At 47.0% G+C, this 23,168-nt stretch overlaps 1 long non-coding RNA gene across 1 annotated transcript; it reads left to right on the forward strand.

The window, feature by feature from the left end:
* Nucleotides 1–241: 241 nt before the first annotated feature.
* Nucleotides 242–11,560, forward strand: LOC135821469 (uncharacterized). The gene is made up of 3 exons (XR_010554364.1): nt 242–330; nt 6,681–6,752; nt 11,503–11,560. It is a non-coding gene; the product is annotated as an uncharacterized LOC135821469 (long non-coding RNA).
* Nucleotides 11,561–23,168: the final 11,608 nt, after the last annotated feature.

Here is a 23,168-nt window from a genome sequence, read left to right on the forward strand (position 1 = left end):
AGATTCTACCTATATTTTTGCACCTCAGCGTTGACTTTCTCATCTTGTCCGCAAACTGAGAATGTTTAGCGTCCTTGTGTACGTATACAAATATTATGTTTAGGTAATTGATAACACTGCTGTGTTGTATTTTTGAGTTTCTACCAGAAGCCGTAACGTTTTCTGTTCTGTTCTGGTTGTGCGTCTGGCCATTTCCTTTGGATATTATTCGCAGGTCTTATCGGTGGCTGTGATTTGTATGGTGCTAGCTTGGAGTGAACCTTCCAAAGCCTGTGGTTCATGTACATGTAGCAACGGAGTTGTCATGTCGTGCCCAAACATTGCCAATATGTGAGTTCTACATGGTCTGGTGTTTGAAAGCTTACGTATTCAAAGCAGCAATTAGAAATATTCAGCACTTGTGCCCATATTAGTCTTCACATTGAACACTATTCAATAATGGAGTTAATCTTTTGATCCTTTTGAATAAATGAAACAAGTTTTGCTGCAGATAATACATTAGAGTCTTTTCAATAACGTTGTTGCATGCCTTTTGCTATACAAACGTCAAGGTGATACAAAGGCACAAAGTCGCATAGATCAACTGATTTGCCGAGTTGGAGAACCTGCTTTAGAGTTACACAAACAGGCGATGGCGCCTCCTTTTATACATGTGAGCGACATACACGGCATGGCAAGGTTTGTGATAATAGTTATGGGAAGTAATGGGGAGGGGAGGAGAAAAAATCACAAGTGAAAGAAGTCACAACTGTAAGAGAAAAAATATATTAAAGTCGGATGCTGAACCAACAATAACTGTAGAAATGAAAAGGTCACTTGGATTCGAGTTAAGAGGAACTCTCCATCACTGTAACTAGATTCTACATAGTGTGTACAGTCAGAAAGTGCAAGAACTAGGCACAAAACTGACAGAGTACTGAGACATCTCGAATCGTTGTTCGACCTTATTGTCCATTGGTCTTGCCAGTATCGTCATCGCAATGCATGAACATCCGCCAACGTCCTTCACAGCGGAGACTTTCAGCTCGTGCTTGTCTTGCTTGCGCTCACCTTCCCCTTCTGATGTTATTTCTATAACTTAAGAGAGCATGTCTGAGAATACCAAAGTATGTGTGCAAATGGACCTCTCCGATTTCGCTCAAAATTTGCAGGTAGGTTCCCTTTGGGGTGTGGATCGATTGTGCAAAGCCCTTGAAAAAGTTTCTGAAGGGAACCTTAAATTTGCATACCCCTCAAAAACGGCCGAAATATCACATTATTTGGCCCAGAATCTGCGAAAACCAGGCTTAGGGTGAAATTTCACAAAATGACTTTTTCCCATTTTCAGGTTCTACTGGGCATGGGAGGTCAGGAGACAAAATATTACAGGTGTGGTTCGACTCATAGTGGTATTAAAAGTATCTCAAACACACCAGGGTATTGTGTTAAAAAATCCAAAAAAAACACAAAATTGTTATCACAGGAAAGAAATGAAGAGAGATCCACCAGAGTGAAGGAAGAGACATGGATGATTTTTGTTTAGGTGACATGACAAGGTAGGCATGTGGGGGCAGGCTTGTTGTGGCCCCTTGGTGCTCCAGGCTGTAGTGGCCATGCACAGTTCTGCATGAATTTTGTTTGCTCCTCATTCAGCACATTCTGGGGCTGCATACATGTACTGGCATGCTCTGGCGCTACACACCACAAGGAAACCCGACTCCAGTCGAGATGGCACCTTTTGAAGGGTGAATCTAGTACAACTATTCAAAAACAAGCAAGAACACAGCCTTTCAAACTGTTCCACTGTTCGTAGTATGCGCATAGTGATAGTGTGCTGGCGTGCTGCAGTGTCTGCTTGGTGCTGACCAGCAAGTGAAATCTCGGCACGCCGTACAATCCCTTGCAGCTAGCTGTCCAGCGAGGAAAGTCTCGAGTGGAGGCCTCTCGATCTGCTCGCTCATTCGCCTGGCATTCAGTAGCACTTCATCGCCAAGGACTTCAATTCAAAACAGTTTTCACACTGCGCTTCTAGCCTTTTTCCTCGTGAACTTGCTGCAAACGTATGAGCTCTGCTGCGCGTGTTCCCTTTGCGTGAGGCCCAGAAACAGCTAGTATCTCCATACTTCGATTGGCTGGGTCGATGCCGTCCAGGTTCTCCTCGCTATCGTCATCACGACTCTAACTGGAGACGATTTCTTCACCATTTTCCGCAAGCAGCAGCTAGCGCAGAAATTTCGCCATCCCTGAGTGAAGGAGATGGAATCCGTTCGATCAGCTCAAAAACTCTTCGTTGTGACTAGAGGAGTAGCAGGGAATATTCTACCGGAAGCCCTTTGACTTCCCTGACTGCTGAAACCCTTCCTGCCATGACTGCTACTTCTTCAAACAAGCGAGATTCTCTTTGGTTCCACTTCACTGCACTCGAGCGTCCACGCACGCGACACAACCGTTTTACAAAACATCATTTTTCTCAAAAAAATGATTTTCACCCTAAGCCTGGTTTTCGCAGAAGTTGGGCCATTTATGGGTCTAGAAACGAGTCACGCCACAGCATTTCCGAACAAGCTGTGAACAAAACTACATCAAGCCAACATTGCCTCACCTTAGAAAAGTTCCTGGAGCAGTACCGCTTAGCCACGCCAGGATCCCAGAAGACGAGGTCCATCACCCCCTGACGCCACAAATGATCGTCTTGAAAATAGCCAATTTACAAGCGCTGGCAAAACAGCCAGCTACGTCCTCAATTGGCCAGAACTATACACCGGCAGATAGTAGAACACCTCTTCTAGCGATGAGGACATGTCCCCCATCTTCCTTTTGGGGTTTTCTTGAAATAAACTTTTTTGAATTTTTCCACTCGACCATGCTGAAATACGGCCAAAGTCATACCTGCGCAGGAAAGCTCGCCCCTCCGCGCCGTCTCCTCAGCAATTTCCATTTCAACACTACTCCCAAGGCCGCAAAACAAAGTGTATTGTTGACTCTGACAAGGAAAAGCAGCGGTGATCACTTGTCACTCCAAACGACAAGCTTCTCTCTGCGACACCAATAATGTTTTGTGCGACTTTTGATGCAAAAAGTGACTGAAGTCCTGAACGCAGTTTTTGATTTTATTGCAAGATGCACGGTGAGATCGCGTGCTCTTTGGCCGTATTTCAGCATGGTCGAGTGGAAAAATTCAAAAAAGTTTATTTCAAGAAAACCCCAAAAGGAAGATGGGGGACATGTCCTCAGCGCTAGAAGAGGTGTTCTACTATCTGCCAGTGTATAGTTCTGGCCAATTGAGGACGTAGCTGGCTGTTTAGCCAGCGCTTGTAAATTGGCTATTTTCAAGACGATCATTTGTGGCGTCAGGGGGTGATGGACCTCGTCTTCTGGGATCCTGGCGTGGCTAAGCGGTACTGCTCTAGGAACTCTTCTAAGGTGAGGCAATGTTGGCTTGATGGAGTTTAGTTCATAGCTTGTTCGGATACGCTGTGGCGTGACTCGTTTCTAGACCCATAAATAATGTGATATTTCGGCCATTTTTGAGGGTATGCAAATTTCAAGGTTCCCTTCAGATACTTTTTCAAGGGCTTTGCACAATCAATCCACACCCCAAAGGGAACCTATCTGCAAATTTTGACCGAAATCGGAGAGATCCACTTGCACACATACTTTGGCATTCTCAGACATGCTCTCTTAAAACCTTCCAAGTTAGAAGGCTGTTGGAGTGCACATCCAAGATGTGCTAGAGCTGTTAGCCAGTTAGTTGTGAAACCAGGGCTGTTCCGAGTGCGACATTTATCAATATGGCGGCGTACCGTAGCAACCCGCATCGCAATAGCTTGCGTACGCACGGCGTGCCGACGCGTGCAGTCTTACTTCACATTTTTTCAAATTTATCGAAGAAAGTTTCTGTTTTTGGGGCAATGGATTCGTGCTTTGGAGAGGTCGTATGAGGCCATGCTGGGGGAGAATAAGTCTACCAAGACCTCGAAGCCTCCCTTCGGCGAAGTACTGAAGTTAGTATGTCCTCGAGTCAACACGGGAATTGTTTTCAAGACGATGCAGTGTGATAAATTCTAGTAATGTAGTGCATCATGAAATTCGGTGTGTTTGAAACTTCGGAACAAGAAGGGGGCACATTTGCTTGACTCACTACCATCATGACGTAAACAGATGGAACCCCACTGCTCTTATTCTAGAACATGTTCTCCCCCTGAGGACAGCTTACAGCCGGATTTCTGTCAATTCAGCAGGTGAACTGCATTGCCATCGAGCTATGAGCCAGCTCCATAGGAATGGCACGGTCATGAAGATGCGTGATGCTGTGTATCTTATTCGCATCAGAATAATAACCTGTTTGTTTTGGCTACACACTCCGGTAGCAACAGATACTCTGCATAATGCAGCTTGTACAGTAGTCCTCACTAAAGAAGAAAGCAGTTTAGGAGGGACTCTAGTGAGGAGTGTACGAGGATAGCCTATTAGTGTTCTACATAATCATTTGCATATTGAACATGTTAGGCCACACTTTGTTTTTTCTATGTTTCTCGTCGGCAAATTTTAACAAAAGGTACGCGGGCGGGCGGAAAAAAAACAAAAGCCAAGGAAAAAACAAGAACACTTTCTACTGAAAATTGTATACATTTTTCAATGTACATGTATATGCGTGATTCATACCAGACACTGCGCATACCATGTATACAGGACTACATTGTACAATCATGTACATGTAGTCCCATACATGATTGCACTACATTATCACATCAGCCCACGAATATCAGGCAAACTGCAACAATGAGAGCATAAAGTTTGATTACGAGATGGCGAAGAGAACATACATTTATCTGCTATCGCATCAACAAACGTTTCCCACTCGTCATTAATTTTGGTTTTGTTACTTCAACGTTCTTGTGTCCGCTTATCAAACTCTTGTCTCCATGCTGCTCATATTTTCCTTGCCATGCGTCTATTGCTTGGATTTTCTGCCTACGACATTGTTCCACAGACGCCAGTTGCAACGGAACTCGTCCGACTTACGGTATTCCTGGGAACCACGATGCTCAGGCAGTGAACGACTGAAAGCTTCGTCATGACAGCCTTCATCGCAGAGAACGGACGAGGAGCGCTCCTTTGCTGCTGTGTTGCAAACGTTTACGATTTTGATTGACGCATCTGGTTGCTGCAGCATGTGCAGCGCACATACATGTATATAGTATGAACTTTTTTTTTCTTCCCAAATTTCTGAAAACCTACGTGGGCGATGACGAGAAACATAGAAAAAACAAAGTGTGGCCTTACATGTAATTATCATGAACGCCGAGAGTGGTAAAACCGGGTACGGCCATCACCAGCGGCTGCGGCGGTGTCCTGAGTGCCATGCTGTGCTTAGTGCTGATGCAGTGCAAGATACAATTGTGCAAGATACAAAAATGCATGTCATTTTCGTCCCGTTCGTAAGTTTCACACAGAGATTACAGCAAAGGGAAAGTAATGTCAGTGGACGAAAAACCTGTTTCGCGAGAAATTTCTCAGGACTACGTGTCAAGAGCCAGACGTGGCTGAAGAGTCACGGAAGTATTTTCACTTCGACCATACACGCCTTGCTCACGCTGCATACTGCTGAGAGCTCTGCGGTGCTGGAGCTAGATTTCCAACTCCACAAGTTGAGAGGTGCATCATAGTTGCCGTTTGTTGTTGTTCAATTACTTTTAAAAGTATTTCCGTATGGTCTTCACGCATGCAAGTGTGTGCTTTTCAGCAGGATCACCGACAGACTACATTGTGCGAGGCCTAAGTCTGCAGTAAAACTAGTAATACAAAAAACCCATGCCTATCTGTCTAACATTTAAAATCTGTACACAATGTCCTGCTTCTACGTACATTTCGAAAGCATGGATTTCAAAAAATGTTCATTGGATGCATGTCTGATTTGTACTTGCTGACATCCAGAACGAAGCATGCACGGATTCCTCCTATGGCGAACGAAACCGGGGTCTTCGTTAGACATTGAGGCAGGAGAACACACCTCCACTCGTTCTGCATATATCAGCAAACACTTGCAACTAACGTCCAAGTATGCCACGCAAATCGACTTGGGCACGAAAACGATAATCTGGGAGGCAATGAAAATATAACTACGACGTAGGAAAAGGACAAACGTTTCAATCAAAATTGGCGTGAAGGCTGCCAAAAATTCTGCACTCCTTAGGAGGAAGCCTCAAATGTGAGCCAATTCTGATAAACGCCAATGGCCGGCACGCCGAGAGGGAACGAAATGAAAAAGATCGTAACTTCACTTTCGCATTGCGCAGTTTGACGATAAAAATATCTGCTTGCGCAGCTTGAAGGCAGTAAGGTGAATTCGCCGAGACTTCGCGAATCCAGCGTGGAAAACGGCTGGAATCGACAGAAACATAGGCTAAACCTTGCCGAATATTTCCAGAGATTTGAAAAAGGCAGCAAGGTCGTGTAAGACCGCATCATGGATCACTGGGTGACGGGGAAATGTCATACGGTACATAATGTCGCTGGATTATGCATGCATAACAGCCGTGAAACGTCTGTACCGTTGGTCAGTGTCGTGCGCTATTATCGCACGAGCTGATTGTTTAGTAACTGGTGGTGTTAATGGACTGTATAGCATAACGTGTAGTTCCTTGGTCCTTTATTTTGTGTATAAAATACAGCTTTATTCTGTGCTTTATTGCATCTAGTTCTTTGCGCTCTAACAATTTGACGTATCTCAGTGGCTCAGCATTTCAGAATAACAAGATCGTTACGGATATGTAAGTCAATTTTCAAAATGAATCTCACTCTAAATGGCAATCAAGAGTCCTCACTATGCGGTAATGATGCTTAAGGCTGCGTTTACACGATTGAAAACGATTTGCGTTTACACGACAACGAAATACGCCAACCGGAATGATATCGTTGCGTTTACTACTATCGTTTACACGACAACGACCACAAAACAATACCTAAACGGAACGAAATGCAAAGCACTTCAAAGTTTTCAAAACGTTTTCATTCTTGTGTAAACGGTGAAAACAGTGAAAATGATTGGAAACGGAGCGCGGTCATGGAAACCATTCTTTGCCAGAATATAACTAGCGGGAAACACCCATTCCTTGCGACCACCAGCACGTACCAACTCCAACTAACGTGTTACTTCCCGCCCTTGCGCCAAACCAGCACCTGCTAACTCTAGCCTGATCGCCCGTTTTCCGTTTTAGTGTAAACGGTTCAAAACGATTTTCCGTTCTCGTGTAAAAGATTTGAAAACGATTCGAGGCCAGCCCGTTTTCGTTACGTTTCGTTTCGTTTCATTTTGTCTTTGTGTAAACGCAGCCTTATTACCGTAGCTACGAAAAAGATGGGGTACATGGACCGCACAGCATCATCAAAGACAGCTCGTCACCTTATTCAAATAGGGCTTTCAACTGCAAATTCATAACGTGGTTGTTGTCAAAACTTTATTCTCACGGTACCCAGTGACCAATAAGCGATAATGGTGTGAGAGAGGAGGAAGAGTGATGAAAAATTGGGTGAGCAGGGAGTAGTGAATACGTGTATCGGCAGGGTGGTCGCTACACGAGCATACAGAGTTCTGCAACAGCAGGGATATCTGGGATTTGAAGAGAGTGCCAGAAGGGATTTCGCGAAGCTGGGTGGAGAAACAATTTTAAAAGTAATGAAGGACATTGTACAGGCAGAATGGAGACAGAGATCAGTGCTTCCGGTCTGGAGTCCGACCTAGGATGTGGAAGGCGGCCAACATGGTTTAAATCCACAAGCAATCTTCCCGCTCAAGCCTTAAGAATTACAGGCCCGTACCCTTGCTGTCAAGAGTACATAACCCCCAAGAGTGTGCAATTCCAGCTATGGGGTCTGCGACAGCAGAACTTCACATCACGTGATGAACCCGTACACATTATTTGCACTCTGTGCATGATAGATACAGGGTTGTACGCAGCCCAGCTTTGGGTACTTTGGGAACTCTCTTGTCGTCACTTTGCACTGTTTGCCAGCATAACCTTTTGAACCATGTCACGTGATGTGAAGTTCTGCCGTCGCAGCACAGCATAGTGGTTGTGCAGGCAGTTGCACACTCTTGGGGGTTATGTACTCTTGTTGCTGTGCATAATCCCGAAAGTCATGGCAACTCTTATTGTTATGAAACCACAATTTCTCAAGTGTGACAGGCCTTCTCGCTTGTGGCATTGTGTTCGTTTCAATGCAGTTGTATCTTGACTTCGCCGTACCGCTGATGTGTACGACGTGGTATACGCTACATGCGCTATGTGTGATTTGCTGTGTGCGCTATAGTTGTATGTTGTATGTGTTTGCTGTCATTTTCACGCTATAACTACCTGGTGGTTTTAGCGTTAGTTGCTGTTGATCGAAGTGAAATATTCTCTCAAGAGTTAATAGTTGTCCTCGTGCAGTGTGGTCGTTCGATCCTGACAATTTAGAGAATCACAGAGGGTTCACAACATTTGGAGACCACTCCAGGATACGAAGCGAGCATGGAACAGGAACTAGGTTATTTGGAAGCCAACTTTTTCGCCAACGGAATTCGGTATGTATTTGAAGGCGATAAGTTGATGGAATGGGTGACACTGCGCGTGTGAGGTTGATGGGAGGTACAGCGGAGGCTCCCTGTCACAGCGGTGGGCGTGAGCCTTTGATGAAAGTATCGACATACGACGGAAGGCAGCCACTGTAGCGTTATCTCCACCTGTTCGAGGACATCTGTGTCAAGAATGAGTTGGAGGAAAACGAATGGCTGCTGCGATTGCGTATCGCTCTGCCGGGTAGCACTGTGAAAAGGAACTGTATTGGCTGCAGGAGGCTGGGCATTGACAGACTGCACCAGTGGGGCCAAACAAGGAAAGTTATTTTTCAACCGACCATATCCAAGGCCATGACAGGCACCCTCAGAGGCCATACATGGAAAGTGATTTTTGACCCGACCAAATCCCAGGCCATGACAGTCACCCTCAGACGCGCCGGCTTAGATCTCCCTGCACTTCTGTTTGGTGGCACACTGGTACACGAGACAACCAGCATCACCCTCCTTGGTGTGAAGATGGACACCAAGTTGACCTTTAGCGATCACCTGATCCCCCAGATAGGCTATGCCTTTGGGAGATCATTAATTTTAAGGTGGCAGACCACCCGAAAATTCGGTGAAAAATCGAATTTGTAAATTCATATCGAGTGCTACGTCAGTTGAAAGAGCATGAATAGCTGCAAAATCTCTGAAAATTTTGTCTCGATCTGACCAGCCGTTCAGGATTTATGGCCGAAAAAATGTGCCCTTGCAAGGAAAAAGATTTTTTTGCACACAGTCATTTTTTGGCAGCACTGTATTTGAATATGAGCAGACCGTGTGAAACTTGTCCTTTCATGGAAACACGCGAAAGTGTGCAGAATTTTGCTCCAAGTCCAAAAATCACGTTTATTAGCCACGTATTGGGCTGTACGTGCAGCAGGACCTTTGCCAGCACCCTCGTGACGTTGCAGATATGTGGCTTGAATATTGTGGTTGACGTTGATTTAGTGACTTTGGCAAGTTTGAGTCGTGTCAAGAAGTCAGGTAGAATTCAGTACTAGGCAGTAGTGGAACGCGAGTGGTAGTCTTTGCCGATTTTTGAGGGTATCCTGGATTTGGTGTGCAGCGCTGTGGAAATGGCTTGCTGTGGACGTCCCAGCACTGGATGTTGTATCAAAGGTGCAACCTCGTAGCACGTGCTAAACCTAAAAAAATCAAAAATTGACTTGGGTCTGTGGGGGTCTGTGAGAGAATGCAAACTCGTTCCGTTGTCACAGATTCAAGGGCCACTTTGAGGGGCCCTACCCCACCACCCATGGCTGCTTGTAGACTTGTTTTAGGTTTGGATCCCGCGCACGGACAGAATGGGCACGAAAATGAGAACAAATTGTAAATGCATTCTTTTGGCTCCTGGGTGTCGCGCACACCGAGGCACTATGCTGGAATTTTGAGTTTTTCCGGCCTGGAAAGCCTGTCAGCGAGGCTCAAGAACTTTTAAATCATGTCCAGAGAGCCAGCATAGTGGAAGAAGTGTGTGGTCAAACTTTCACTCAAATCCATGGAGAGTCACCAAAGTTACGGTCAATTGAATGCCTTATGGAATTTAGGGGTAGGCTGACCCCTTAAATAATAAAATTTACAAACTACCTACGCTCCGCAGCCTCCCATGCACGCCAACGGCTTGGGGTCCTGAACAGAGCCGCCCACATCCTCACCTGCGCCGGCAGGTGGACCGTATATAAGGCGTTCGTACGACCAGTCATGGAGTATGCGCCTCTTGTGTGGATGGGAGCTGTGCAGAGTCACCTCCAGCGTCTGAACAATGTTCAGAGCTGCGCACCGGATGCTTTCGGTCCTGGTAGACACCTAACCAGGCTGGCCATCCGCTCTACTGTTGCTTCGCTTGCCTACCCGTACCAGCTGCACTGCTTGCCTGGTCCTCCGCATCTGCTCTCTGTTTGCCACTACGCAATTTCCCCTTGACCAGCCCCAGAACTCGCAGCGAGCATGGTAGTGTCATTGGCCATGAGCACCAGCTAGGCATTTCCCAAATCGACCCGATTTATCGGCTGAGAGAATGTCCAAATTCGGCCATATTATGAGCCCCAAAGTCAGAATTCGGCTCAAAGCACTACTTGAAATCACCTATCACAGCATAGATGTAAAAAAAATTGTAATCTGCAATGGACTGTCATTATAACAGAAACAGATAAAATAATAAGGCACCCATTTTGATAGTCCAGGGAATGGCCCACGCCTGGTAAAGAAAATAAATAGAGAAAAAGAAAAGACGGATATTTGACAGGAAGTGCAAGTACAACGGTTCTGATCAACGGCAGAGGAAGAGGCTGGACGTCGATGACCACGAATGGCCACGGCAGCTGCTCGGACAAGGGCAAAGCCCAACCTCACTCGAAGAAAGGCAATCACCGACGAGAAAGACTCTCCTATCTTCTCCGATACCATGGACGCAACCCTGCGGTAGAGAGCCTTCGCTGCTTTGCTTTGCCCGCCAGTGCAACTGAGGACGATGGGGACAAAAGACGCATGATCGATGTGCAAAACTCGTGCTTCGTAGCTGCAACACTTCTCCTTCTCGTGTCTGGCATAGACGGACACCAGGGAGGCGGGGTTTCGGTTTGAACGAGCATAAGGGTTATACACCCGAGCATCGAAGAATGTTTGCTCAAACCTACCAGACTCCAATGGCAGCCACATCCAGCCGTGCACCTCCATAGATGTATATTTACTTTGCACGCTGTAGAGACACTAACACATCCATTCCCCACGAATTCAGCGTCCAACATTTTCTTCAGACTTCTTAGCTCAAACTTGGTGTGAATCTCCACAGGCGGGTGGGTAAAAGCCCTCACTGTAACCCACACACTCCACCTACAAACTAGTACGACAAAATAGAGTAATAAGATATTCTTCCAGGAAGTGATATACATCCTATCAAAATTCTACTTTGTTGTCCCCAGAGATTTGTACCGTAATCAACTTGTCCACCTACCTGCCGGGCTGTTCAAAGCCACAACCAAATTACAAAACCTGTAAGTCATGTTGTGCATGTACCGTAAAAAGGCATTTTTGTCGTAGTTATGTTCTTTGGAGATGTGGCAAATGCGATTTGGGGATTTTGCATCTCGTTGATTGATCTCATTTATCCTGACCACCCTTTATGACCCGAATCTGACGCCGCTCGTGGAAGACTTTTCCAGGTGGAACTCCGTGTTGGTAGTACTTGACAAAGTATGCTTCTGGTAGCTGCAGTGGCCATAACTCGGTAAACTCTTCCCATTACTATTTTTAAATACCTTTGCAACATTTGAATGAAATCTATACGGCCAGTATGTTTGACTATAATGCTTTTTGTCCACCACACACGTCAGCCAATATTGGATTCAGCAAACCGTGCTCCTAGGTCCTTCACATTGATTCAATATCGAATATCTAATGTTTAGTGTATGAACCACATAGCTGGCTGTACTTCTTGAAGAAATCTGGCCACTTTCGGAAAAAACCCGGCGAAGTACAGATATTTGCTTTTCGGAGCCAAATGAGATTGTTAGTATGGGCAGCCAAGAACCCTGAGAAGAAATCCCAGCCACCCTATTCGGCTTGGCTTGACTGCACTCAGATACAGTAGAAGCCAAATGCTGGGATATGTGTTTGTGCAACATACTCCAACATACCAGAAATGTCAAATCAGGTTTTAACTATGAAGATATGTTTCAATCTTTCCTATTTTTCGGAACTGACAATATTCTGGTAGTAGAGCAGTGCAATTTTTAACAAAATCGATCAGGTCGTTTTTATGTTTCGTTTGGGTATGCAGGCATAGTGAGCTGGTCTAAGATCATGAATGAGAAACATAGGGTACCAGGTTCAAGTCCTGCTTGGAAGCGAAAGGATTTTTTCCAGCCGTGCTGCGACCCACAGTTAATGGGAACTCGTGGCCTAGCACGAGGAAATCATGGATGCAGTGAATGGGATTTTCGGTCTTTGATCACTTGCTGGTGAGCCGATCTACTCACCTCCCACCGCTTTAGGGGCTGCATCTGCGCCTTGATCCTTGAAGGGTGGTGGCGTTCCTACGGATGCGGAAAGCCCGGCTTCCAGCCAAGTCTCACGCGAATCGTGATTTTTTATTTAATTTAATTGGGTATGAGCCACCTTAATATCTGTCAACCTGTAAATAAAACATCGATGGTATCCGGACACTACGTCGAACGGAAATCATACATTTGCTATGAGTCGCGACACCACGTTCATCTTTCACTCGTAAATGTCTTTATCACAGTAGTCAAAGAATGAGTGGTGGTAAGCAGATATCAAAATTAATATGGAAGATGCTGATGTTAAGGCAGAAAGCAACATGCAAGACGGAAAAAAGAAAACAAGATAAGTATGGATATCGAATGCCATACGTTATGATAGTTATTGCATGTTGCTATTGTGATAGATGGTGTGATTCTATTGCTACAGTTTGAATACTGAGGGAGTTGATAATCATAATGATATTATGGTATTCGGGTGATATAAGATAGTAGGGACCTTTCGCATTTGCTACGAAACGAATGCGAAACGAAAGTTTGATTCGGCTCGTAATCGTTTCGTTGAAAACAGATTTCAGGTTTCGCAAGTCGTCATGCAAATGTGCATGGCAACTACGAATACGGCCGCGGGCGCCGGTAGCTTGGCGTACGGGTTTTTACACGCACACGTGCATGGATCATGGAATCAAGGGAAAAATGTGTACCTTGCAAAACATGTGTACCTATCCAAATAAATGTGTACCTGATGGATTCGGAGCGTGCCACGAATGAAGAGGCAGGGACTCTGACGAATCCTCGAACCCAGGTGACGAATCAGCATTCGTTTCGTAGCCGTACGCGGGGTGCGAAAGGTCCCTAGTATTTGGATGTTTGATGATATTACATTTCCAGTTGATATTGATAGGGTCACTGACTGCCAACCCAATTAAAACGGAACCTTAGGTGCCCAGAAGCAACGAAAGTATTGGTGAGGAGTGGAGAATGGTCCGAAAAAAAATAGGATCTCTTCTTGGCGACGAGGTTGACGTAGCACGAATGAAGCAGCTTGCTTCAGCGGCCTTCACTTCGATGTTTAACCTCTTGAAACGGAGATCTGCTGTGAGTGAGCGCCTGCGCCTCTGACTGTAGTCGGCGTTCGTCCTACCCGTTCTCGCATACAACTGTGGCACTTGTGGCCTCACGCAATATGCTTTCCAAAAGTTGGATGCCTTCCAACGACGTCAGTTGCGTTCTCTCCTTGGAATCAAATGGCCGCAGCGCATCTCCAATGAAGCAATGTACCAGAGGTGCCAAATGGCGGAGATCAGCATCTTCGTACGCCGTGCCAGGTGGCGTCTATTTGTTCACATCTTGCGGCTGCCACCATCAACCCTCGCAGTATCGGCAATGGAAATCTGTTTCGCAAACTAACAGCACCAGATGGCTTGGCCGGCCACGCGTCCCTCTTCCCAGCATGCTGCATCAAGATCTGCAGAAAGCCGGGCAGGGTAGACTCCTGACTCTGGGAGATCTCCATTCGCTCTGGCCAACAGCTGCCTGTCGTAAGAGCTGGAAGGCTCTGCGTGTGGCAATAATTATGTTCATCCAACTAGTTACAAATCAATGTACTTGTAATCCTATATTAGCCCGACAGTGCAACCTCAAATCAACCGGATATATCTCCTTAATTTTCTCATTTCCCTATGTTTCTCTCTCTCTCCCTCTCATTCTCCCTCTCTCTATCATTCTCTCTCTCTCTCTCCCTCTCTCTCTCTCTCATCTACACCGGTGGGTGAGACGCAGATTTCACTGTAACCCACACACTTGACGTACAATGTACATCTTATCCAAATTCTACTTTGTTCTCCCAGAAATTTGAGGTATAATCAACTGGTTGACCTACCTGACGGGCTGTTGAAAGCCACAACCGAATTACAAACCCTGTAAGTCATGGTTGGCATGTATCGGAAAAGAGGTTTTTTGCGTAGTTCTGTCCAGCTGCCTTTGAGGCATCAAGACGAGGTAGAAGCGGGTGGTCTGCATTGGGCCGAAAGTGAACTGTCATCAGTGCAGGTGCGCAAGTGAACGCTGTGTCCAGTAGGTCCATCATACACTGCATTTCTTGGAAGAGAGACATGCTCTCTTTTATGATTATGAACATGGTAGTAGATGAGTGGGGAAGAAGTGAAAATAAAACTTAGGTCGTAGATACAGTATGACAGAGAAAACGAGAGAGGAAAGGGAGAAAACGAGAGAGAGAGAGAGAGTGAGAGAGAGAGACAGAATGAGAGAGAGAATGAGAGAGATAGATAGAGAGCGAGAGAGAATGAGAGAGAAAGATAGAAAGAAGGAGAAAGAGAGAGAGAGAGATTGAGAGAGAGAGAGTGAGAGAGTGAGAGAGAGGGGGGGGGGGAGAAAGGAGAGAGCGAGAGAGAGAGAGAGAGAGAGAGAGAGAGAGAGAGAGAGAGAGAGAGAGAGAGAGAGAGAGAGAGAGAGAGAGAGAGAGAGAGAGAGAGAGAGAGAGAGAGAGAGAGAGAGAGAGAGAGAGAGAGAGAGAGAGAGAGAGAGAAAGAAAGAGATAGAGAGGGAGGGAGAGGGAGGGGGAGAGAGGAGGGAGAGTGAGAGGGGGAGGGAGGGGAGGGAGAGAGAGAGAGAGAGATATCGAGACAGAGATCGATCAGTATGTGAGAGTAGCTGACCGAGTTACTGCTCCGCTGCAGTCACCTCTAGATGTAATGCACGTGTGAGAGCCTGGAAGCTCCGCTTTCCACCCTCAGTTCTGACGCTGACGGGAAGAGCATTCCACTGGACACTTGCCACGAACCGGATGGAACGTCGCCCCAAGGGACCGCGAAGAAAAGGCACACATAGCAGATTGGACTGCTGCCCTCAAGTTGCCCGGATGTTGCTGGGGACGCCTACTCGAGCAGTGCCTATGAACATCTCCTAAAGCAGGGGTAGCTCCCGAACGCGGACCCGCATGCCCCGTGAGTCAAGCCCGGAGATAAACTGGTCTTTTGTCAGGCTGTCGAGGTACCCCGTGGCCATTTGGAGGTAAGCTTGCCGGGCCGGGGAGCGAACCGCCTCACAGAAAGTACCCAGTTGTTCGTCTTTGGCCTGGCGACGAGCTTGAAACGTTGCGCGATGGAGGTCAACGCGCTGCGCTGGATCAAACCGAGCTTGCAGCGCCTGGACTAGCTGTTGGCGGCCTCCGTTCCTAGTGGCCGCTGGGAGCGATTGGTAATACAGCTGGGCATTGCCTTCCAGTGCGAGGCCCAGGAACTGCGTCTGCTGAACGGGGTTCCAGTTGTTTACCGCGGCGACCTGGTCGAAATGCATCAGCCAGGGCGCGAAGTTGATCTCCCGGCGACCCTTGTTAAGTTGTATTTTTCGGGCTGCACATTGTACGCCCCTCTCGGTGGTTGAGCAGGAGCGGGCGGAGCTGGGGCTGCAGCGGGCGCAGCAACGGGTACCACAGCAGGTACATTTGGTTGGGCCATCGGATCGGAGGATGTGTAAAGTAGCAAAGTTAGGTATAGAATGAAACAAAACGAATTTACCGCTGCCACCAATTTGTAGCGGGCCGCAGTCTCTTGGAGGCAAGAATGCACAAGGGTCTCAGTGAACACACTGTACCTGGCAATTGAAATGTAACAATAACTGGCAATGACATTAACTGGCTCAAAAGAATTGTGAACAGCAGCTTTAATGCACAGGCAGACTCCATATGCTAATGTACGGGGATACGCTATCGAACGGAGACATGCTATACGATACACTACGTCAGTTGAAAGAGCATGAATAGCTGCAAAATCTCTGTAAATTTTGTCTCGATCTGACCAGCCGTTCAAGAGTTATGGCCGAAAGTGGGCCCTTGCAAGGAAAGATGTTTTTTATGCTCGCTGTCATTTTTTGGCAGCACTGTATTTGAATCTGAGCAGACCGTGCGCAATTTGTCGTATCATGGAAACACGCGGAAGTGTGCAGAATTTTGCTCCAAGTCCAAAAACACGTTTTTTAGCCAAGTATTGGGCTGGACAGCGGCGGGCACCCTCGTGTGTGACGTTGCAGATATGTGGCTTGATTATTGTAGTTGACGTTGATTTAGTGACTTTGGCAAGTTTGAGTCGTGTCAAGAAGTCGGGTAGGATTCAGTACTAGGCAGTAGTGGAACGCGAGTGGTGGTCTTTGCCAATTTTTAAGGGTATCCTGGATTTGGTGTGCAGCGCTGTGGAAATGGCTTGCTGTGGAGGTCCAAGTGCTAGATGGTGTATGAAAGGTACCACCTCGTAGCACGTGCTTAACCTAAAAAAATCTAAATTGACTTGGGTTTGTTGGGGTCTGTGAGAGAACGCCCACTCGTTCAGTTGTAACAGATTCCAGGGCCCCGTCGAGGGGCCCTACCCCACCACCCATGGCTGCTTCTGGACTTGTTTTAGGTTTGGATCCCGCGCACGGACAGAATGGGCACGAAAATGTTGAAAAATTGTAAATGCATTCTTTTGGCTCCTGGGTGGCTCGCACAACGTGGCACTATGCCGGAATTTGGAATTTGGCGTGGAAAGTCTGTCAGCGAGGCGTAAGAACTTTTAAATCATTTCCAGAGGGCCAGCATAGTGGCAGGAGTCTGCGGTCAAATTTTAACTCAAATCCATTGAGCGACACCAAATTTACTGTCGATTGAATTCCATATGAAATTTATAGGTAGGCTGACCCCTTTAATAAATGATAAATACAAAATAACTACGCTCCGTAGCCACAAGTGGACGCCAACGGCTTGGGGTCCTAAACAGAGCCGCCCACATCCTCACCTGCGCCGGCAGGATGACCGTGTATAAGGCGTTCGTACCACCAGTCATGGAGTATTCGCCTCTTCTGTGGATGGGAGCTGTGCAGAGTCACCTCCAGTGCCTGAACAATGTTCAGAGCGACGCATTGGGTACTATCGGCCCTGGTGGACATCTAACCATGCTGGCCATCCGCTGTACTGTTGCCCCGCTTGCCTGCCCGTACAAGCTGCACTGCTTGCCTGGTCCTCCGAATCTGCTCTCTGTTTGCCACAGCGTAATATCCCCTTGACCAACCCCAGAACTCTCAGCGAGTACGGTAGTGTCATTGACCATGAGCACCAGCTAGGCATTTCCCAAATCGGCCCAATTTTGCGCCTAATCGGCTTTTCGATTGGCTATGAGAATGTCCAAATTCGGCCATATTATGATCACCAAAGGCAGAATTCGGCTCAAAGCAGTACTTGAAATCACCTATCACAGTATAGATGTAATTTTATTGTAATCTGCAGTGAACTGTCATTAAAACAGACACAGAAAAATAATAAGGCACCCATTTTGATAGTCCAGGGGATGGCCCACGCCTGGTAAAGAGAATAAACAGAGAAAAGAAAAGACGGATATTTCACAGGAAGTAAAAGTACAATAGGGATACAGACCAAGTAGTAAATTCTCACAACGCAAAGCCACACTCCGCTACAGCCAAAGCTGCTGACCGGTTCTGATCAACGGCAGAGGAAGAGGCTGGACGCCGATGACCACGAATGGCAGCGGCAAGACTCTCCTGTCTTCTCCGATACCATGGACGCAACCCTACGTTAGAGAGCCTTCGCTGCTTTGCTTTGCCCGCCAGTGCAACTGAGAACGATGGGGAAAAATGACGCATGCTCGATGTGCAAAACTCGTGGTTAGTAGCTTCGATTCTTCTCCTTTCTCGTGTCTGGCATAGACGGACACCAGGGAGGCGGGGTTTCGGTTTGAACGAGCATAAGGGTTAAACACCTGAACATCGAAGAATGTTTGCTCAAACCTACTTCCCCAGACTCCACTGGCACCCACATCCAGACGTTCACCTCCATAGATGTACATTTACTTGCACGCTGTAGAGGCACTAACACATCCATTCCCGACGAATTCCGCGTTCAATATTTTCTTCAGACTTCGTAGCTCACACTTTGTCTGGATCTACACAGGCGGGTGGGACACAGCCCTCATTGTAACCCACACACTCCAACTACAAACTAGTACGCAAAATAGAATAAAAAGATATTCTTCCAGGAAGTGATACACATCCTATTAAAATTCTACTTTGTTGTCCTAGAGATTTGACCGGTAATCAACTTTTTCACCTACCTGCCGGGCTGTTCAACACCACAACCAAATTACGAAACCTGTAAGTCATGGTGTGCATGTATTGGAAAAGAGATTTGTTTGCATAGTTCCGTTCTTTTGAGATGTGGCAAATGTATATACAGTAGCATGGTATAAAGAGATTCTTCTAGGAAGTGATTTACATCCTTCATCAAAAAACTTCTTTGTTCTCCCAGGAGTTTGTGGAATAATAAACTTGTTTACCTACCAGCCGGGCTGTTCAATGCGACAACCGAATTAGAACACCTGTAAGTCTTGTTGTGCGTGTATCGTAAAAAGGCGTTTTTGTTGGCGTAGTTCTCTTCTTTTAGGATGTGGCGAATGGGATTTCAGGATGTAGTCCTTTGAGCATCCTTCTGTGCATGTTTGGGGTCCGTCCAGAAAGTGGCTCGTCTCCCACAGGACAAGGTTGACGACATCCGCTCCAGACTATTGGCCTTTTCGCCAACGCCAATCCTGCCGTCTACGGGAGCTTGAACAGCTGTTGGGCAAGCTGAACTTTGCCAGCCGCGTCATCACGCCGGGCCGTACATTCATGCGCCGACTGTATGATTCCACGCGCAACGTTTCCAAGCCCTAACACCGCATTCGTCTCTCTCCAGAATGTCATCTGGACCTTCTTTGGTGGTCTAACCTACTCGATGGCAGGAATTCTTCCTCGATCTCCAGGAGACGCTAGCCAGCGACATCCTGTTAGAAACTGACGCATCTGGCGCCATTGGGCATGGCGCAGTTTACTGGTCACCACAACACACTCCGCTCTGCATTACATTCAAGGAGCTGTATCCCATCTGCTTTGCATGTGCTACGTGGGGCCACCAGTGGTGTTCCAAGCGTATCCGCTTCCGTACCGACAACGAAGCTGTCGCCGCTGTTGTCAAGTCTGCACCAGTCGCTGCCCTAATGTTATGTCACTCCTACGGCAGCTCTTCTTCTGCTTTATGGTCACCGTCCGTCATATACCTTGAACTACTAGCATCCTTGCTGACGCTCTCTCCAGGCAAGATTTCAAGCGATTCCATTCGTGCCACTCTACCGCCTCTCACATGCCCACTCCCGTGCGTGCTCTTCCGTCCATTCCTGGGGAGACTTCGGCCGTGCCTTGCACGGCCGAGTAACGGAAGTCCACATGCAAACTGCCATGAAAGCTTGCAGCACCGGTCCTGGGTAAGCGCTGATCAGACAGACTGAGCCCACTTATTGTGGGTGCCAGAGCATAACCGAATGTCACCAATGTACCGACTGTACAATCAGTAACTCAATATCACTCTACTACAGTAAGATCGGGCGCCGAAGAACGCAGGGGCTCGAGCGCAGCCTAGGAAAGTTCTTTAATTTTTGATTCTAGCGCGCGGCGAGTCGAGTGACGTCATGACGTTTGTCATGTACATGTACATGTACATGTAGTGCAATGTAGTGGTTCTAAACTAGTGGGTGTCGTAATTGGGAATGAATGTACATGTAGCAGTTACTGTTTACACGTGTACATGACATGTACTCACCTCCCATACATCTACAATGTAGTGTGTTCTTAAATCTGATAATTTTAGCCTGGACTGTTCTTAAATTTTGCAGGCTGGCCAGCCTGGGTGTTCTTCGGCGAGGTGTTCTTCGGCGCCCGATCTTACTGTGTTGTCCACAATCTGTGGCACCCCCTCTACAGTTAACAGTGAATAGGAGGTTCTCTATTTGGGGAGTCAACCTTTTTACCAGAATCCTCATACGGCTCATTCAGCCTCTCACACTCAGACGGCTCACTCAGCCTGGAGGGCCCCGTCTGTCGTTTGCGGGTTTAGCTCCCGAACGCGGACCCGCATGCCCCGTGAGTCAAGCCCGGAGATAAACTGGTCTTTCGTCAGGCTGTCGAGGTACCCCGTGGCCATCTGAAGGTAAGCTTGCCGGGCCGGAGAGCGAACCGCCTCACAGAAAGTACCCAGTTGTTCGTCTTTGGCCTGGCGACGAGCTTGAAATGTTGCGCGATGGAGGTCAACGCACTGCGCTGGATCAAACCGAGCTTGCAGCGCCTGGACTAGCTTTTGGCGGCCTCCTTTCCTAGTGGCCGCTGGGCGCGATTGGTAATACAGCTGGGCCTCGCCTTCCAGTGCGAGGCCCAGGAACTGCGTCTGCTGAACTGGGTTCCAGTTGTTTACCGCGGCGACCTGGTCGAAATGCATCAGCCAGGGCGCGAAGTTGATCTCCCGGCGACCCTTGTATTTTTTGGGCTGCTCATGGTACGCCCCTCTCAGTGGTTGAGCAGGAGCGGGCGGAGCTAGGGCTGCAGCGGGCGCAGCAACGGGTACCACAGCAGGTACATTTGGTTGGGCCATCGGATCGGAGAATGTGTAAAGTAACAAAGTTAGGTATAGAATGAAATAAAACGAATTTACCGCTGCCACCAATTTGTAGCGGGCCGCAGTCTCTCGGAGGCAAGAATGCACAAGGGTCTCAGTGAACACACTGTACCTGGCAATTGAAATGTAACTATAACTGGCAATGACATTAACTGGCTCAAAAGAATCGTGAACAGCAGCTTTAATGCACAGGCAGACTCCGTATGCTAATGTACGGGGATACGCTATCGACCGGGGACATGCTATACGCTACACTACGTCAGTTGAAAGAGCATGAATAGCTGCAAAATCTCTGAAAATTTAGTCTCGATCTAACCAGCCGTTCAAGAGTTATGGCCGAAAGTGGTCCCTTGCAAAGAAAGATGTTTTTTATGCTGGCTGTCATTTTTTGGCAGCACTGTATTTGAATCTGAGCAGACCGTGTGCAATTTGTCGTATCATGGAAACACGCGGAAGTGTGCAGAATTTTGCTCCAAGTCCAAAAACACGTTTTTTAGCCAAGTATTAGGCTGGACAGCGGCGGGCACTCTCGTGTGTGACGTTGCAGATATGTGGCTTGATTATTGTAGTTGGCATAATGTCGCTGGATTATGCATGCATAACAGCCGTGAAACGTCTGTACCGTTGGTCAGTGTCGTGCGCTATTATCGCACGAGCTGATTGTTTAGTAACTGGTGGTGTTAATGGACTGTATACCATAACGTGTAGTTCCTTGGTCCTTTATTTTGTGTATAAAATACCGCTTTATTCTGTGCTTTATTGCATCTAGTTCTTTGCTCTCTAACAATTTGACGAATCTCAGTGGCTCAGCATTTCAGAATAACAAGCTCATTACGAATATGTAAGTCAATTTTCAAAACGAATCTCACTCTAAATGGCAATCAAGAGTCCTCACTATGCGGTAATGATGCTTAAGGCTGCGTTTACACGATTGAAAACGATTTGCGTTTACACGACAACGAAATACGCCAACCGGAATGATATCGTTGCGTTTACTACTATCGTTTACACGACAACGACCGAAAACGATACCTTAACGGAACGAAATGCAAAGCACTTCAAAGTTTTCAAAATGTTTTCATTCTTGTGTAAACGGTGAAAACAGTGAAAATGATTGGAAACGGAGCGCGGTCATGGAAACCATTCTTTGCCAGAATAGAACTAGCGGGAAACACCCATTCCTTGCGACCACCAGCACGTACCAACTCCAACTAACGTGTTACTTCCCGCCCTTGCGCCAAACCAGCACGTGCTAACTCTAGCCTGATCGCCCGTTTTCCGTTTTAGTGTAAACGGTTCAAAACGATTTTCCGTTCTCGTGTAAAAGATTTGAAAACGATTCGAGGCCAGCCCGTTTTCGTTACTTTTCGTTTCGTTTCATTTTGTCTTTGTGTAAACGCAGCCTTATTACCGTAGCTATGAAAAAGATGGGGTACATGGACCGCACAGCATCATCAAAGACAGCTCGTCACCTTATTCAAATAGAGCTTTCAACTGCAAATTCATAACGTGGTTGTTGTCAAAACTTTATTCTCACGGTACCCAGTGACCAATAAGCGATAATGGTGTGAGAGAGGAGGAAGAGTGATGAAAAATTGGGTGAGCAGGGAGTAGTGAGTACGTGTATGGGCAGGGTGGTCGCTACACGAGCATACAGCGTTCTGGAACAGCAGGGATATCTGGGATTTGAAGAGAGTGCCAGAAGGGATTTCGCGAAGCTGGGTGGACAAGCAATTTTAAAAGTAATGAAGGACATTGTACAGGCAGAATGGAGACAGGGATCAGTGCTTCCGGTCTGGAGTCCGACCTAGGATGTGGAAGACGGCCAACATGGTTTAAATCCACAAGCAATCTTCCCGCTCAAGCCTTAAGAATTACAGGCCCGTACCCTTGCTGTCAAGAGTACATAACCCCCAAGAGTGTGCAATTCCAGCTATGGGGTCTGCGACAGCAGAACTTCACATCACGTGATGAACCCGTACACATTATTTGCACTCTGTGCATGATAGATACAGGGTTGTACGCAGCCCAGCTTTGGGTACTTTGGGTACAACTCTCTTGTCGTCACTTTGCACTGTTTGCCAGCATAACCTTTTGAACC

This window comes from Sycon ciliatum, chromosome 7 (genome assembly GCF_964019385.1).
Source record: "Sycon ciliatum chromosome 7, ocSycCili1.1, whole genome shotgun sequence".
Taxonomy (NCBI): domain Eukaryota; kingdom Metazoa; phylum Porifera; class Calcarea; order Leucosolenida; family Sycettidae; genus Sycon; species Sycon ciliatum.